This window comes from Schistocerca gregaria, chromosome 2 (genome assembly GCF_023897955.1).
Source record: "Schistocerca gregaria isolate iqSchGreg1 chromosome 2, iqSchGreg1.2, whole genome shotgun sequence".
NCBI classification, from domain to species: domain Eukaryota; kingdom Metazoa; phylum Arthropoda; class Insecta; order Orthoptera; family Acrididae; genus Schistocerca; species Schistocerca gregaria.
In genome coordinates this window covers 918,980,151-918,998,626 of record NC_064921.1, presented here as the reverse complement: position 1 = coordinate 918,998,626, position 18,476 = coordinate 918,980,151, and the positions used below count along the sequence as shown (strand labels likewise).

General features: G+C 43.2%; 1 protein-coding gene and 1 non-coding gene across 2 annotated transcripts in view; one reads left to right on the top strand and one right to left on the bottom strand.

Moving 5' to 3' along the window:
- The window catches only part of LOC126335350 (protein lozenge-like), a gene marked incomplete at its 3' end in the record, with an annotated part of 654,398 nt that overhangs the window by 435,374 nt on the left and 200,548 nt on the right, over positions 1-18,476 (bottom strand). The window lies entirely within an intron of this gene.
- On the top strand, positions 8,369-8,443 carry Trnat-ugu (transfer RNA threonine (anticodon UGU)). The gene has a single exon. It is a non-coding gene; the product is annotated as a tRNA-Thr (tRNA).

Sequence of the window (18,476 nt, the reverse complement as noted above, 5' to 3'; positions counted from 1 at the left end):
ATATTTTTCGGTATTTCTTTGGTCTCGGTTATAACAGAGTAAAAAAAGAAATATAGTTAGCCGTAGCAGCAGTGCTAAAATTTTTCTTTTTTAAATAAACTTTTTTAAAAGGAATCATTTTCATTCATAAAATTTCCACTGGTTTGAAACATTTCGAAATTACAGAAACCAGGAAAACCGATTTGTGCTATTTTCTATTTTAATAACAAAGCTGACTGAAATAATAAAAAAAGAAAGAAATAATCATGAGGTAAGAAATGGTACAGTACTGCTGGGACAATAACGATCCTGTTGCCGTGTGGCTTTGCTTAAGGTACGTTTAGTGTGTAAGACATGTCCCCCATCGTCTTTACGGTAGTTTCTCCCTATCGTCACACAGCACCGTTTGTATTGTAGAAATATTTTTACGAAGTAAAATAGCAATGAAGGAGGAAGGAAATTATAGTAACAGCAATAAATTAAAAGCCTTAGAACTGAACAACCGTGCGTTGATAGTATACGATACAAACAGAAATCATGTAATATGCCTTTATCTGCTTGTAGCTCTTGAAAATGGGCAAATTAATGTAAAAAACTGAGTTCTTTAAACTCAGTTTTCACCCTTTACGCTCACTCTTCGTAATGCCCAAATAGTGGTATGATCCCCGATTACACCATGATTTTTGAGCAGAATTTAAAAAGAAAAATTAGAAACAATAGGAGTGTACTGGTAATTTTTTATGGTGCTCAACCACTTGTCGTAAATACCAGCGAAAGGTGGACGGAGTAAGTTTTCTTTTACACTGAACAACCAAAGAAACTGGTAGACCTGTCTGATATCGTGTAGGGACCCCGAGAGCCCGCAGAAGTGCCGTAGCATGACGTGGCCTTGACTTGGCTAATGTATGACGTAGTGCTGGAGGGAATTGAACCCATGAATCATGCAGGACTGTCCGTAAATCCGTGAGAGTAAGAGAGGGTGGAGATCTCTTCTCAACAGCACTGCATCATATGCTCAATAATGTTCATGTCTGAGGACTTTGGTGGCCAGCGGAAGTGTTTAAATTCATAAGAGTGTTCCTGGAACCAATCTGTAGCAGTTCTGAGCGTGTGGGGTGTCGAATTGTCCTGCTGGAATTTCCCAATTCCGTCGGAATGCAAAATGGACATGAATGGATGCAGGTGGTCAGACAGGATGTTTATATACGTGTCATCTGTCAGAGTCGTATCTGGACGTATCAGGAGTCCCATTACACTCAAACTGCACACACCCCACCCCATTCCAGAGCCTCCACCAGCTTGAACAGTCCCCTGCTGATATACAGGGTCTATGGATTCATGAGGGTGTCACAATACCCGTACACGTCGATCCGCTCGATACATTTTGAAACGAGACACGTCCGACGAGGCAACATGTTTCCAATCATCAACAGTCCAATGCCGATGTTGACGGGTCCAGGAGAGGCGTTAAACTTTGTGTAGTGCAAAAAAAAAAAAAAAAAAAAAAAAAATTCAAATGGCTCTGAGCACTATGGGACTTAACATCTATGGTCATCAGTACCCTAGAACTTAGAACTACTTAAACCTAACTAACCTAAGGACATCACACAACACCCAGCCATCACGAGGCAGAGAAAATCCCTGACCCCGCCGGGAATCGAGCCCGGGAACCCGGGCGTGGGAAGCGAGAACGCTACGGCACGACCACGTGATGCGGGCTTGTGTCGTGCAGTCAAAGGTACACGAGTGGGCGTTCGGCTCCGAAAGCCCATATCGATGATGTTTCGTTGAATGGTTTGCATGCTGACACTTGTCGATGGCCCAGTATTGAAATCTGCTTCTTTTTGCAAAAATCTTGCACTTCTTTCACGTTGAACGATTCTCTTGAGTCGTCGTCCCGTTGGTCCCGTTCTTACAGGATTTTCTTCCAGCCGCAGCGATGTCGGAGATCTGATGTTTTATCGGATTCCTGATATTCAGTGTACACTCGTGAAATAGTCGTATGGGAATATCCCAACTTCATTGCTACCTTTGAGATGCGCCCCATCGCTCGTGCGCCGACTATAACACCACGTTCAAACTCACTGAAAACTTGATAACCTGCCACTGTAGTTGCAGTAACAGATCTAACAACTGCGCCGGACACTTGTTGTCTTACATATGCGTTGCCGACCGTAGCGCCGTATTCTGCCTGTTCACATGTCTCTGTATTTGAATAAGCATTCCTATACCAGTTTACTTGGCGCTTCAGTGTATTTGTCTAGCTAAGTTAATGTTTTGTTTCTGTCTGCTTTCAAAATGAGGGAGTCAAAATTTTTCAGTCTCTCTTCAGTGTCTACGTTTGTTACAGAAGATCGTAGAAATAAAAAAAAAAGAAAACAGATTATTTCAGTCAGGTTGAACTGCCCGGGAAAAGACCGGTGTAACAGAAAACCGGCCGTTTCAGCGATAACCGCCGTCTCTATTGGACACATTGTTTCTGCATCAAGGCTATCGCCGTGGTGATAACTTACGGACAGAGGAGTGTTGCTGCAGCTATCAGGGGCTTTCGGCACCAAGTCAGTGGAGGTGCTAGAGATTTCCACAATAGACATACCTATTAAATATCGCGCGGCAACGTCTCGATTGAAAAAGGGTAGACCAGACCAGATGCGGTGAGATGCCTCTTGTGGACAATGAGAGAGCTTGAATCCTGGAGAATGAATTCGTGGCAAAGGGAGTGGGACAAATGCGTAAAGGCCGTAGGCTATATGCATTCTTCCGCAACATCAGGGAACGGATGATGTATGGCAATACGGCTGGTGCACAGTATATTTCTTAACCGGCCACGGTTACTATCCCACGCTTTTGATGCATGTAAAGTTCGCCTAGGAAGCTGATTGTGCTTGTGGAAAGGGAGGGACTCGAGAACGCAATGCTAGTCGCGCGACAGACGACTCACACGGCGGCATCAGCCCTTGAGGGCCTATCTCAACAACTGTACAGACAGAATGTTCAGTGCACCACGCACACAGCACTCGCAGCGACTACAGGTGTCAACGAGCACAGTCGACGAATGACTTCACAAACACTACTAGAGAGACAGAGTGTCAAATTGACCAACGTAGAATGGCAGAATATAAAGTACTGACACTGTCTTGGTGATACACTAGTGTTACTAATTACTAAGAAATGCGATTCTTCATCTCTAGACATGGAACAATAGTGACCACTTTAGAAGGCAACATGTAAATACACACATGGTAGACGTCTGAAGAAGCAAGGCTAGTAAAACTATAGATAGAATCATAAGTAAACGTGACAGACAATTGTCACCAGAGTTTCACGGAATGGAGCGCACGTTAGAAAGTAGTAACCTCCAAAAAAGAAACGGTGGACCATGAAGAAGTTATGCAAAGTGGTCATAAATTGATATTCGTGCAGATGTCGATCGACGGAAAATGTAACATTGTGAACTTTGGTGGCCGATGGATGAATGCGTGGCGCTTTAGCGCAATTTCACCGTGCAGCTGTGCAAGGACAGTAAATAGGGGACTTTTTGATACCAGGGCATATAATCTTTGCGAATTTCATTCCGTGTACTTAGTTGGAGAGTAGGTTCAAATGGCTCTGAGCACTATGGGACTCAACTTCTGAGGTCATCAGTCCCCTAGAATTTAGAACTACTTAAACCTAACTAACCTAAGGACATCACACACATCCATGCCCGAGGCAGGATTCGAGCCTGCGACCGTAAAGGTCTCGCGGTTCCAGACTGTAGCGCCTAGAACCGCACGGCCACTCCGGCCGGCAGTTGGACAGTAGCTATGCCTTGCAAATAGGTGCGCGTGCAATATACGCAGACTTAGCAGTGAGAAATGACATGTAGTTATGCTCACAGAAGCGAGTCACTCGAAATTTGAATAGGATCGATTCCACTATTTGACGGTGTTGGCACGACTGGATGAAACTAGGCCAAACACAGCGTCAAGAAAGAAGTGGTCGATCTAGAGAGACGACAGGACGTGAGGGCCGAGCAATCATCAGAGACGCACTAAGAGTCGCGGATTCATCATTATCATCAATCCGACGTGCAACTGGTTCTTTAGTGATCACAAGGACCATCAACAGGAGGTTCACAGAGAGGGCTATGAGCTCACAGCGCACCTTGGGCCGACTCCCATTGACCTCCGTGCAGCAACAAGACCGACTGAGTAATGTCAGGCACATTAGGCCTGAAATCTCACTGACTGGAGTAGAATTGTTTTCAGTAATGAGTTCCACTCCGAACTGAGTTTATATGGTAGTGTATTGAGAACTGCCAAAACAAATCTTAACCACTAAGCTGCCTATGTTGTCCGAAAGCCCAGCGATGTACTGTGCAGACATTCAGTTTTACAGCCTTCTGCAGAGGCCGACGGAGCAAAGGATGCACTTTTAGGCTCTGCAGAATCTTCACAGTCCGTTTTGGCTGCGCACTCTTTGCAGTCCGTTTTGGGTCAACGCCGGTGTGCGATGTTACCATAGGGACTATGTGTACTGATCTGTCTCTCTACGGCTTCTACTGTCAGGTCCCTGTATTTGACCCTCTTCTAAATGCAGGTGGTTTGCAAATTTGGACGTTGGATATAGCAATCTCTCTGAAGAAGGTGACTGACCCAGTTTTAATTACCACTGTTCGGTCAGATTTTTTATCGGTTATGAATCTGAAGTTCCAGTGAATCTTGAATTTTTCATGTTTTACAATAGTGAGAGGCGCATACCTGTAGCACTGATGAAAAATCTTTCATTAATTGATACTGCTGACCCAACTTTTTGTTGTTATGACGATGATTATTATTATTACGTACTGCTCAGATACTATGCATATTGTACTTTTAACACATTAAGGCAGCCTGATGAGATGTAGGAGAGGAAATTAAAACCCTAACCTTGTCCGATAAAATAAAGGCATAAATAAATAAACTGCAAACTTCGGGTATCCGCATTGTATTAAATTGCCAGCTCATTCTAATATCACCACGGCAGTGATAATCATCTTTCATGGAAAGTCCCCTAGACTTAGAACTTACCTAAGGACATCACGCACATCCATGCCCGAGGCAGGATTCGAACCTACGACCGTAACAGCAGTGCGGTTCCGGGCTGAAGCGCCTAGAACCGCTCGGCCACAGCGGTCGGCGTCAAACTGCAATGTGAAAGATCTTTTGTCAGTAATGTATACATTCGCTGAAAACTGATTGCGTCAGTAGGAATACTGACTTACAGCTCGCGCTTCCCCGTGTGCGAAGATGGTCCCGACTGAGTGGGAACGTGAGAAATTTGTCTATGTAACTAAAAGGAAAGCGGCTAGGCAAGTAGTGATCAACATATTTAACGAATTGAGCCTCGATAAGGACGACAAATGATAGACTGTCATGATTATGTTATTGTCCTAAGAGATGAGTAACTTGTATGTTTGCCAGCCCTGGTGGCCGAGCGGTTCTAGACGCTATAGTCTGGAACCGCGAGACCGCTACGCTCGCAGGTTAGAATCCTGCCTCGGGCATGGATGTTTGTGATGTTCTTAGGTTAGTTATGTTTAAGTAGTTCTAAGTTCTAGGGGACTGATGACCTCAGAAGTTAAGTCCAATAGTGCTTAGAGCCATTTGAACCATTTGAACTTGTATGTTTGCAGTATCATTAATCAAGGAATAATATTTTTTTAAAAAAAAGTAAGAAACTTATAGTATCACAACACTAGAGTGGTGTTGCATTGTCTATAATGACGGACACGACGTTGCAACAAGCAGTGAGCCGAGAACTCCAAAGAGAGACACTGGGACTGATCAAAGTGATTACGAACTAATAAAGATTTTAAAAGTTGATGAGACGTGTGTCATTGCTGAATAGGGTTCAAGAATAAATGGTCACTTGCTGTTCAAAAATTCTTCTTTATGACACATCATTAAACATCAAAAGAAAAGTCTTCATACAAAATAAAGATTCGCACGTGTCAGCCGTCAGCATCTGTTGTTGAAGACTTTTGTTTATTATGTTCTGACGAAGGGCTGTGCCCGAAACGCATCAATAAATAAAAAATTTTCAGCAAGTGAAGTGACCAGTTATTCTAGCGACCTATTCAGCAGTGGCACACGTCTCCTCAAGTTTAGGTGATGGTCGCGCTAAGCACGTTGCACCGTAGGAGTTCGAAAGTACAGATCTTAGATGCTTATCATCTTCGTGGTTTTAATTTAAAAGGTAATCTCATTTCCCTAAGTAGAAGTTAAAATATTATATTAAACCAGTATTTTACCTTGCGAGCGAGAAAGGAGGAGTTAAAGTTGGCGCAGAAGTATGAGGGTAGGTACCGGAGTTGTCAGGGGTAGATGATGGCTAGGGGAGCTGAATACAAATTGGTATGTTTTGAAGGTTCTGCTGAGGGAAGATGTTGCGTGACAGTACTTCTATGAGAAACTACTGACATGTTTGTTTGGTACTGTTACATCTGGCGTAAGCAACGAGTGGTTTGTCAAGTTTACATTGTCATTTAGGGTAAGTTTCTGTCCAGTCTTTGTTTTGTTCATGAGCATGTGGTAATTTTAGCGGTTTCTATTTGTTATTAGATCTAAGTAACTTTATAGTTTCCTACCTTGTTGTAACGATCATTTTCCCCCTTTTATGTGTCAGTGAATGATGAATGTCTCAAGTTGCCAGGAGCTCTTTTTTTTTTTTTTTACGAAAACGCAACCTCATGCTCCTTCGGTCCTACTGTATAAGTCACTGCTACGTAAGAGATAAGATTCCCTCATTTTGGCAAACGTCGATGTGGAGAGGCGTATATTTACGCATCTTTATACATTTGCTGCTTCTTGTGTTTGTTTTTAAGTGTCACTGTGATCTATTTTGTGTTTTTTGTTCACTCATTTCTGTACATACATGTTACGGTGCTATTGGGTTGTTACAGCTTGCGCTTTTTTGTGTGGGACGCTTTGGTGCTGTTAAGCTGTGTGTGTCACGCTTATTCCGTTTTAATTTGTTTGTAATTTTATTGGTGAATTAGTAATTAGATTGGTGTTATGCTGATGGCTTGTAATTATCTGCTAAATACTATCTTGTTCGTTGCGTTATGATTCTAAGTAGAGTAGTCTTGAGACTAAGTAGCATGTCTCTAAGTGATAATTTTAATTTAGCGGGTGTTCTAAAACTTCGTGTGTGTTTTGATTCTTGTAAGTTTGCAATAATTTTAAAAAATGGACCTTATTTTCGAAAAACATTACTCGTAAAGAAATTATTAATGTTGTATTACAATCGTAAATATTATTTTACTGTATTATGCCTGCAAGTAAGTGATTTAATTCTGTAATAAGCCCGTCTGTTAGGCATAGAATATCGCCAGTGTGCCTGATGAATTATGACTGTAACAGGATAAGAAACAGGTAGTTAATGAAGGAATTCAGAAGACAACACTTCTTCCACTCATTCGCGATGAAAATTAAGTTACTTTGCAGAGCATGGAGAGAATCGCGAGCAACAGACTGCTCTCCCTACACAAGGCCTTGTTGTGCGATGACAGAGTTAACATCCGGTGTCTTCCTGGGAATCCGTGACTCACCGTTTACTGGTTCTGCGGCTGTGAGGCAGTTTCTTATAGCTCTTACAACGGGGCTCTTCTGCTCCGCGGCGCCGCATTAAAAATACAAGCTACTGTGCGTGACTAGCGGCGCGTTTAATTCACTTTACACCACGTGCATTTCAGTGTTTGGCAGTTCGCTTTGTATGTCTGTTAACGGAAGGGAAGACATATGAGTAGTGGAAGAAGTCGGTGACAAGTTCAGCATTACCAATGTGCCACAATATTTGATCATAAGGTTAAAGCTCTTGACGTAACTTAACGAAGCAATATGTTACGCGACGAACGCATAAAATCTGTTGTAGCAAGGGCAAGTAGACAGATTTATCGGGTGGATTTTAGGAATGCTTCTCGTAGCTGCAGAGGGAACAGCGTACAAAAACTCTTGTGGAATCTGTTTTTTAATGCTGGTCCAGTATTTGAGATCGTTAGCTGTTCCAGTCGATAAATGAAGGAAATCAGTATCTTGCTGCCACGTTTGTAAGATTCCATCGGTGGGAGAGTGTTTCGGAAATATTCAATGATTTGGTTGGGAAACTTTGAAAGGAAGACGACATGCCCGAAAGAACAGATACCAGCTTCATATAGCCAAGGCTAACCGACCATTGACCTTCTTCCTCTGTGCTGGGTGCACACGCATTTCCCGAACTCTTATGGGACTCGGTAAGATTATCTGCCGCGAGTAATGAGTGTAATGGGCAGGGGAACTACGAATGTAGTGTGTGGACATTAAGCTGGGAATGTGGGTCACACGAGGAGCGTGCAAGGGATAAGCCCTGCAGTCGCACTGTCCTCTGTGCCCTCGGTGGCTCAGATGGATAGAGCGTCTGCCATGTAAGCAGGAGATCCCGGGTTCTAGTCCCGGTCGGGGCACACATTATCAACTGTCCTCGTTGATGTATATCAACGCCTGTCGACAGCTTAGGGTCTTGATTTAATTATCATTTCATAAAATTAGAAATGGTCCTCTGAAGAAAGAAAAGAAAAACTGAATGAACTGTGTTCAACAAAGATTCGCTAGCGAATCTATGCTCGCAGCAGGTGGGCTATTTCCATTATTCATACAGTCGACAATGATGATGGAGATCAGTCTGCATCAAAATCTCAGCTACATAGCAACGAACAGGAGATGCATAACGAAGTTGGTTGATTGAACGGCCATGAAAATTCTCCGCAATGCACTGGCGGACGGCCCATGAAAATTCTCCGAATTGCACTTGCAGACTAAATTATGCATGCTCTACTAACAACCCGCCATCACAGAATGAATCCTGCCGGTATTACCCCCTCCCCCCACCCCTCTCTTGTTTCCAAATTTTACGTTCGTTCTCCTAAATAATCCGAGGGACTAGCACTCCTCAGTTAAAAGGTAACAGTGCCTTCGAGAGGCTAGGTTTCAGAATAGAGTCACTCCCTGTCACACAGTTTCAATCTGTTACGAAGTTTGTAGATAGCGCACACTCCGGTGCAGTGTGAGTGATTCATCCCGGAAATGTTCGCTCTTTTTCTGCTGCTGGAAGTATTTTTTCCGAATTCTGATGTTTAGCCACTGGCTACTCAGATCCCTACTATGTTTCAAGTGAACAAAACTTCTTTGAACAGCTCGGATAGCCTACCGGATATCATGGTCCAGATTTCGCTGATTTGTTGCCATCCTCAAGACCGCCTGAGGAGGTAAAAACTAAGACCAGCGAAATACTGCGGAATTTATGTGATGCTACTCGGCAACTTTTCATCATACGCTGGGAAAACTTACAGTCACTCATTTTTTGGCCTGTAATAACGGGTTGTGATTTCCCCAATGAACAATGCACAAGTCTCATGGTCGTTTCCTTTGTCTGTATTTTTATTCTTTTGATTACGACAGACTATAGTAGAGTTACGAACTGTAGCCTTGAAAAGAGCAAATGCTGCAGTAAAATTTAATCGGTGACTGCCGGATCGACATAAGTACGATTTTTCAAAATTTTACAGGTGGGTGATAAAACTACCTATCTTTTCCAAAGAGAGGACAAATTCCTTCTAAGTTTTTATATACATATCTTTTAGACAAAACCATCATTGGTGTGGTTAATTTCGAAATATGGTTTAATTTCGAAAAAATACTCGTATAATTTTTCTCTAAATGAATAGCAGTTGGAGACAACAACAGGTATGCTTAGAAGAGGATGACATTTCATCATCAGATGGAGCTCAAAATGTCATTCAGTATGTATTTTCCAGATGAAAATCAAATATAGTTGTATTACAAAATATATACATCCAACACTTGTACAGAAACACTTGACATAAACTAAATTTCATAAAGAGCAACATATCAGAAGTTTAGTGTAGTAAGACTAATAATACAAAACGTTCTGTAAGACCCATGAATTAAAAAAAAAAAAAAAAACATTTTCATCCGCCGCGCCATTCCCCATCTCAGTTCTGGATCATTGGAGGAGATTGTCATAAAGTATATAGGAAACCAGAGACATCATTCTTCTACCTTTTTGTTTTATTCACTCCAACAGCCCCAGAAAGATAACCTAGAGTGCTGGAACGCTTCATGTTTTTAGGTGGTTGTTGCTTTTCTATATACACCAAGTCAACAATGAACTTATTGACCGTTACAAGCCGGCCGATGTGGCCAGCCGTTCTAGGCGCTTCAGTCTGGAACCACGCGACCGCTACGGTCGCAGGTTCGAGTCCTGCCTCGGGCATGAGTGTGTGTGATGTCCTTAGGTTAGTTAGGTTTAAGTAGGTCTGAGTTCTAGGGGACTGATGACCTCATATGTTAAGTCCCATAGTGCTCAGACCCATTTGAACCATTTTTTAGACGTTACAAATCCCTTGTGCTGTGAATTTAGTGAAATTCCATGCACATACTGGGCGAAAAATTGTTACAGTGTTCTTTCCCGGAGATCATGACAACGGTCTTTCCCAGAGTTTCCACAGATAGGCTTATACATTATTCTTGTCAGAAACTTTGACGCATGTGCTGTTAAGCTGATTGTACGATATTTCTCGCACTTGTCTGCTCTTGCTGCTTATGGGATGGTGTTTCCTCTGATACTTTGATGGTATGTTTCCATTCATATAGATTCTACCAACCAAGCTGAGTAGTCGTTTGGTTGCTATTTCTCCCAATGATTTTAGAAATTCCGACGGAATGTTATCTATGCCTTCAAAAGCTGTCTTAAATTCTCATTCTGCCACTGTATTCCCAATTCCTTCCATATTGACACGCATCAGATTCCCGCCCCTCGCACAGGCCTTTACTCTTTTGATTACGACAGACTATAGTAGAGTTACGAACTGTAGCCTTGAAAAGAGCAAATGCTGCAGTAAAATTTAATCGGTGACTGCCGGATCGACATAAGTACGATTTTTCAACATTTTACAGGTGGGTGATAAAACTACCTATCTTTTCCAAAGAGAGGACAAATTCCTTCTAAGTTTTTATATACATATCTTTTAGACAAAACCATCATTGGTGTGGTTAATTTCGAAATATGGTTTAATTTCGAAAAAATACTCGTATAATTTTTCTCTAAATGAATAGCAGTTGGAGACAACAACAGGTATGCTTAGAAGAGGATGACATTTCATCATCAGATGGAGCTCAAAATGTCATTCAGTATGTATTTTCCAGATGAAAATCAAATATAGTTGTATTACAAAATATATACATCCAACACTTGTACAGAAACACTTGACATAAACTAAATTTCATAAAGAGCAACATATCAGAAGTTTAGTGTAGTAAGACTAATAATACAAAACGTTCTGTAAGACCCATGAATTAAAAAAAAAAACATTTTCATCCGCCGCGCCATTCCCCATCTCAGTTCTGGATCATTGGAGGAGATTGTCATAAAGTATATAGGAAACCAGAGACATCATTCTTCTACCTTTTTGTTTTATTCACTCCAACAGCCCCAGAAAGATAACCTAGAGTGCTGGAAAGCTTCATGTTTTTAGGTGGTTGTTGCTTTTCTATATACACCAAGTCAACAATGAACTTATTGACCGTTACAAGCCGGCCGATGTGGCCAGCCGTTCTAGGCGCTTCAGTCTGGAACCACGCGACCGCTACGGTCGCAGGTTCGAGTCCTGCCTCGGGCATGAGTGTGTGTGATGTCCTTAGGTTAGTTAGGTTTAAGTAGGTCTGAGTTCTAGGGGACTGATGACCTCATATGTTAAGTCCCATAGTGCTCAGACCCATTTGAACCATTTTTTAGACGTTACAAATCCCTTGTGCTGTGAATTTAGTGAAATTCCATGCACATACTGGGCGAAAAATTGTTACAGTGTTCTTTCCCGGAGATCATGACAACGGTCTTTCCCAGAGTTTCCACAGATAGGCTTATACATTATTCTTGTCAGAAACTTTGACGCATGTGCTGTTAAGCTGATTGTACGATATTTCTCGCACTTGTCTGCTCTTGCTGCTTATGGGATGGTGTTTCCTCTGATACTTTGATGGTATGTTTCCATTCATATAGATTCTACCAACCAAGCTGAGTAGTCGTTTGGTTGCTATTTCTCCCAATGATTTTAGAAATTCCGACGGAATGTTATCTATGCCTTCAAAAGCTGTCTTAAATTCTCATTCTGCCACTGTATTCCCAATTCCTTCCATATTGACACGCATCAGATTCCCGCCCCTCGCACAGGCCTTTACTTAAGTCTTTCCACTTACCAGCTCTGCCCTCTGCTATTAACAGTGGAATTGCTCTTGCGTTCTTAATTTTGACGCCTTTACTTTTAATTGCACCGAAGGCAGTTTTGAATTTTCTATAGGCTGAATTTGTCCTTCCGACAACCATTTCTTTTCAGATTACTTCACAATTTTCCTGCATCCCTTTCACTTTAGCACACCTGCACTTCCGATTTATTTCATATTGCTATTTTCCTGTCGCATCACAAACAAATTGTACTTATTCTTTCGGCGGTCGGTTGAAGTATTTCCTCAGATACCCAAGGTTTTTTCAGAGTTACCTTCTTTGTAGCTATACTTGTTTGACTAACTTTTCTAAGTGTTCTCTTCTACTGAACCGCCTACTGTGCTATTCATTATCACAGTATCTATAGCCTTAGAAAATTTCAAACGCACCGCATCATTCCTCAGTACTTGCCTCCCACTTCTGTCTACAGTCATTCTTTCAAAGTAACCTCTTAAACTTCAGCCTATTCTTCATCACTACTACATTGTGATCTGAGTCTACATCCGCTCCTACGTACGCCTTACAATACAGCATCTGGTTTAGGAATCTCTGTCCGACCACGATGTAATCTAACTGAAATTTTCTTGCATCACTCCATTCTCAGAATTTTCAGCTATGCAGATGTACCGTATTTGTGACCAAGATAAAATCCATTGATATCGCTATTTCATTAATTCATCCGTTAATGTAGCCCAGAGCAAGCGATGATATCCCACTTATTCAGTAATGGAACGTTAATTAACATTGAAGGGATTTCTTTTTGAACCAACTAAAATGGTTTTAGTGGAACTGTTCTGCACCTGTTCATTTAGAGGACAAATGCAATTTTGCTACGGCAGTTCTTCAGTTGTTTATTGAATAATAATGAGAAGTTATCTTAACTATTTTTATCCCGCAGTTATTTATGGAAATTAATATGTTTCACTAGGCTGTTCCCACGTGCTTATTTTTGTTACATCGGTAGCTGATGCAAGCGGAACTGACTACAAACGTTCTACCTTCGCCAGAATCGTCTATGTATTTCCAGCATGCTGGGTTCATAACGAGACAGCAGCCTGTACCAACCAGTTCGATGTAGAAAAGAGCCAAAGTTGCAATTTTTTTTATTTCGTTGACGAGTAATCATCAATTATTTATTTAATTTATGACTAATGATGAATTAGATTAAAAACTGTATCTTGAAAATTTGGCTGTTTTATACATAAAAAATTGAAGCGTCTTTCAGATAAGCTACCTATAGAAGAGGTATTTTCAAATGCTTTGCGTGCATGATACAGCATGTAATCAAGGATTACGTTGCTGAGAACTTCGAGCATTACTGCTAATACTGAACATGTTCAAAGTGATTATTGTGCTTCATGTTCGTATGTTTTAAATCGGCATTGCACATATCCTTTCTATAAGACAGTGTACAAATATACAGGGTGCTTAAAATTAGTTTTACAAACGTAACTTTTATTTGTGAAAAGCGTAAATAACTTACAGAAATGTTTGTTACAGCACTGTATGCAATATATCTTCATGTTTTATTCCTGCCTAACACTGTTAGTTCCCGACGTTACGACTAGGTGTCACGAGCGATTGAGTTACTCCAACAGTCATCATGGAGTTGTATAACGGTACATAGCGTGTGCAGTGTCGTTTATGGATTTATGAATCCGAATCCGCTGCTACCTTTTAGAGACAATTCAGGACTAAATAAACTGGAAGCCACCACCCCATAGACAAACTGTCAGCAACTGCTACAATCATTGGAGACTGCGGGCAGACGCAGACCCGGCGTCCTATGTGATACACGGTCAGTTTCGTTGAAGCAATTGTACCAAATAATAACAGCTTATCTTTGATGTGGCGCCTTGCGATATGTTGTCCTGAATTGTCTCTGAACTGTACTAGCGGATTTAGATTAATGAAACCACAAGCCAGCCGGGGTGGCCGAACGGTTCTAGGCACTACAGTCTGAAACCGCGCGACCGCTACGGTCGCAGGTTCGAATCTTACCTCGGGCATGGATGTGTGTGATGTCCTTAGGCTAGTTAGGTTTAAGTAGTTCTAAGTTCTAGGGGACTGATGACGTCAGAAGTTAAGTACCATACTTCCCAGAGCCATTTGTACCATTTGAAACCACAAACAACAGTGCACATGCTCTACACCTTTATACGACTCATGATGATGGTTGGAACAACTCAATCACGCTTGCCACCTAGCGGTAACGTCGGGAACTGATAGGCAGAAATAAAACTTCAGGACATCTGCATTCAGTGATCTATGAAACATTTCTGTATGTCAAATACTCTTTTCCCAAACAAATGTCAGTTTTGTAAAACTAACTTATAAACACCCTGTACTTACAGGCTGAGGTGTGTTGGTCGTAATGTTGCATTCACATAATTACATATGCGCGGGTTTAGCCGAGCGGTCTTAGGCGTTGCAGTCATGGACTGTGCGGCTGGTACCGGCGGAGGTTCGAGACCTCCCTCGGGCATGGGTGTGTGTGTGTTTGCCCTTAGGGTAATTTAGGTTATGTGCTGTGTAAGCTTCGGTACTAATGCCCTTAGCAGTTAAGTCCTATAAGATTTCACACACACACTTAATTACATGTTCAAGCTCCCATTAAATTACTCCTTCGCTATGGAAGCCATTGCTGAACATGTCACTCAAATAGCAATTGGATCACGTTACTTTTCTTTCCTCGGTCAAAATTATGTATAAAAGGGGGATAATTTTTAGGGCATTTTCCATTGTCATACCAGATATGTATGTGGCTTCCTTAAAAAAAAAAACAGTAGGGGGTTTGCAATGGTATAAAATGTGCCCTGAAAAAGTGCAGACCTGTGTGTTTTCTGGAATCATAGTTCAGTGGCACCTTGTGTGACGTTCTAGCTACGCTACCCATATTTGGGAGGCCGATGTCAGCGGCAACGCACTCGGGGGTGGGGCCGCAGGATCCGGGGGCGACCGGTGGCGCTAAGTGCGTTAGGGATGTGCGTGCGCCAGCGTGCGTACGTAATGAGGCCTATGAGCGCGCAACCGCAGCGCACTGAGCGCTCCAGCGGGAAGGCGGAAAGAGACGCCGCGCCAGCCGCTGCCAGGGGACTGGCGTCGCGTGTCGTGTTCCAGCGCGGGCCCCAAACCAAGGGCTCTCTACCGTACCGTTACTATATACCACATGGAAAGTACACTACTGGCCATTAAAACTGCTACACCGCGAAGATGACGTGCTACAGACGCGAAATTTAGCCGACAGGAACAAAATGCTGTGATATGCAAATGATTAGCTTTTCAGAGCATTCACACAAGGTTGACGCCGGTGGCGACACCTACAACGTGCTGACATGAGGAAAGTTTCCAACCGATTTCTCATACACAAACAGTTGACCGGCGTTGCCTGGTGAAACGTTGTTGTGATGCCTCGTGTAAGGAAGAGAAATGCGTACCATCACATTTCCGACTTTGATAAAGGTCGGATTGTAGCCTATCGCGATTGAGGTTTATCCTATCGCGAATTTGCAGCTCGCGTTGGTCGAGATCCAATGACTGTTAGCAGAATATGGAGTCGGTGGGTTCAGGAGGGTAATACGGAACGCCGTGCTGGATCCCAACGTCCTCGTATCACTAGCAGTCGAGATGACAGGCATCGTATCCGCATGGCTGTAACGGATCGTGCAGCCACGTCTCGATCCCTGAGTCAACAGATGGGAACCTTTGCAAGACAACAACCATCTGCACGATCAGTTCGACGACGTTTGCAGCAGCATGCACTATCAGCTCGGAGACCATGGCTGCGGTTACCTTTGACGCTGCATCACAGACAGGTCTTCGATGGTGTACTCGACGACGAACCTGGATGCACGAATACCAAAACGTCATTTTTTCGGATGAATACAGATTCTGTTTTCAGCATCATGATGGTCGCAACCGTGTTTGGCTCGTCACAATACGCCAGTCACTACTCTTTATGAACTGTGGTATCGTGTTGAAGCTGCATGGGCAGCTGTACCTGTACACGCCATCCAAGCTCTGTTTGACTCAATGCCCAGGCGTATCAAGGCCATTATTACGGCCAGAGATGGTTGTTCTGGGTACTGATTTCTCAGTATCTATGCACCCAAATTGCGTGAAGATGTAATCAAATGGCTCTGAGCACTATGGGACTTAACAGCTGTGGTCATCAGTCCCCTAGAACGTAGAACTACTTAAATCTAACTAACCTAAGGACATCACACACATCCATGCCCGAGGCAGGATTCGAACCTGCGACCGTAGCAGTCGCACAAAGATGTAATCACATGTCAGTCCTAGTATAATATATTTGTCCAATGAATACCCGTTTATCATCTGCATTTCTTCTTGGTGTAGCAATTTTAATGGCCAGTAGTGTATTACTACTGTAAAATACTACTATACACTAAGGTGGGGATACCTCCCAACCTCGAGCCAGAGCTCCTTTTGCACGGCATTGTGCAGCAAATCGACGTGGTGTGGACTCAACAAGTCCTTGCAAGTCCACTGCAGAAGTATCAAGCCATACTGCCTCTGTATCCATCCATAATTTCCGAAGTGTTGCCGGTGAACGATTCTGTGCAAGAACCAAACCATTCGCTTCAGTTGTCGAGAATGTTCTTCAAACCAGTCGCAAACAACTGCGGAGCAGCAATAGTTCCATTGTTTTGTTTGGGAAGATTATGTCTATGAACGGCTGCAAATGATCTCCAAATAGCCGAATATAAACATTTACAGTGGACCAGAGGACCCACTCCATTCCATGCTCACCCCCCCCCCCCCCCTCCACCTTGTTACCTTGTTGACAACTGGGGTCCATGGCTCCATGGAGTCTGCGCCACACTAGAATCCCACCATCAACTCTTACTAATTGTCATCGGGGCTGAGACGACCAGACTATGGTTTTACAGTTGTTTAGGATCCAACCGACCTGGGCAAGAGCCCAAGACAGGCACTGCGGGCGATGTCGTGCTGTTAGCAAAGGCACTCGCGTCGGTCGTCTGCAGCTACAGCCCACATTTTACCTCACTGTCCTAACGGATACGTTCGTCGTACGTCCCACATTGATTTCTGCTCAAATGTTAGCTCTGACTACTGTACACAAACGCCACTGCTTTCGATCGTTAAGTGAAGGCCGTTGGTGGTGAGACGTGTTGTGCACCATTTCACACACAACAGTAAGGAAATGTAAGGGAATTGTGAGCTACATAGTGGTGCGGCAACTTTCGTAATAGCAAAGCTAGACAGGAGCAGAAATGAATAACGAGCAAGTTAACACAAAAAACAGATTAATTAATTAGCTCACATTTTTCCAAACTTACGAAGACTCACTACCATTGATGCAACACGATATAGAATCCTGATATCGATGTCATACGGAACAAGCACAAATGAAGGTAGCACAGTGGGCAACGGCCTCGCCGCAGTGGACACACCGGTTCCCGTCAGATCACCGAAGTTCAGCGCTGTCTGGCGTGGCCGGCGTTTGGATGAGTGACCATCCGGGCCGTCATGCGCTGTTGCCATTTTTCTGGGTGCACTCAGCCTCGTGATGCCATTTGAGGAGCTACTCGACCGAATAGTAGAGGCTCCAGCCAAAGAAAACAATCATATCGACTGAGAGAGCAGTGTGCCTCCTATCCACATCCTCCACTGAGGATGACATGGCGGTCGGATGGTCCCGATGGGCCACTTGTGGCCTGATGACGGAGTGCTAAAAAAGAAGATAGTGGAATGGCTCCAAGCGCAAGTGGGCTGAGCGGCTGCCGTTGGTGGTCTATATTGCGGTGTCAGAGGGCGCATGTAGTATAGAACTGCTGGAGGTGTGGCTCAGCAGAGATGCACCACTGGTTCCGCCAGATACCACGCGACCGCTGTCGGCGTTGAACGGAAACTTGCAATTCCGTTACCAAGGTTACGACGCCCGTGATGTGGTATCAATACATTACACCATAAGATGTAATGGCTGAAATTTGTTTCTCTGCACATTCTTGAGACTGTGGGTCTCGTAATATCGAATTCCATAACTATTTCCGAAATGGGATGTCCGTGCCCCTACCTTCAACTACCATCCTGCGATCAAAAAATGTTAACTCCTGTCTATCTATCTATATCCGGCTCACGCTCCAGCTACTGCCGGGTCTGGGTGCCGATGAGTCCTCTCCATTTGGCTCGGTCCTCCCACCACTTTTCTC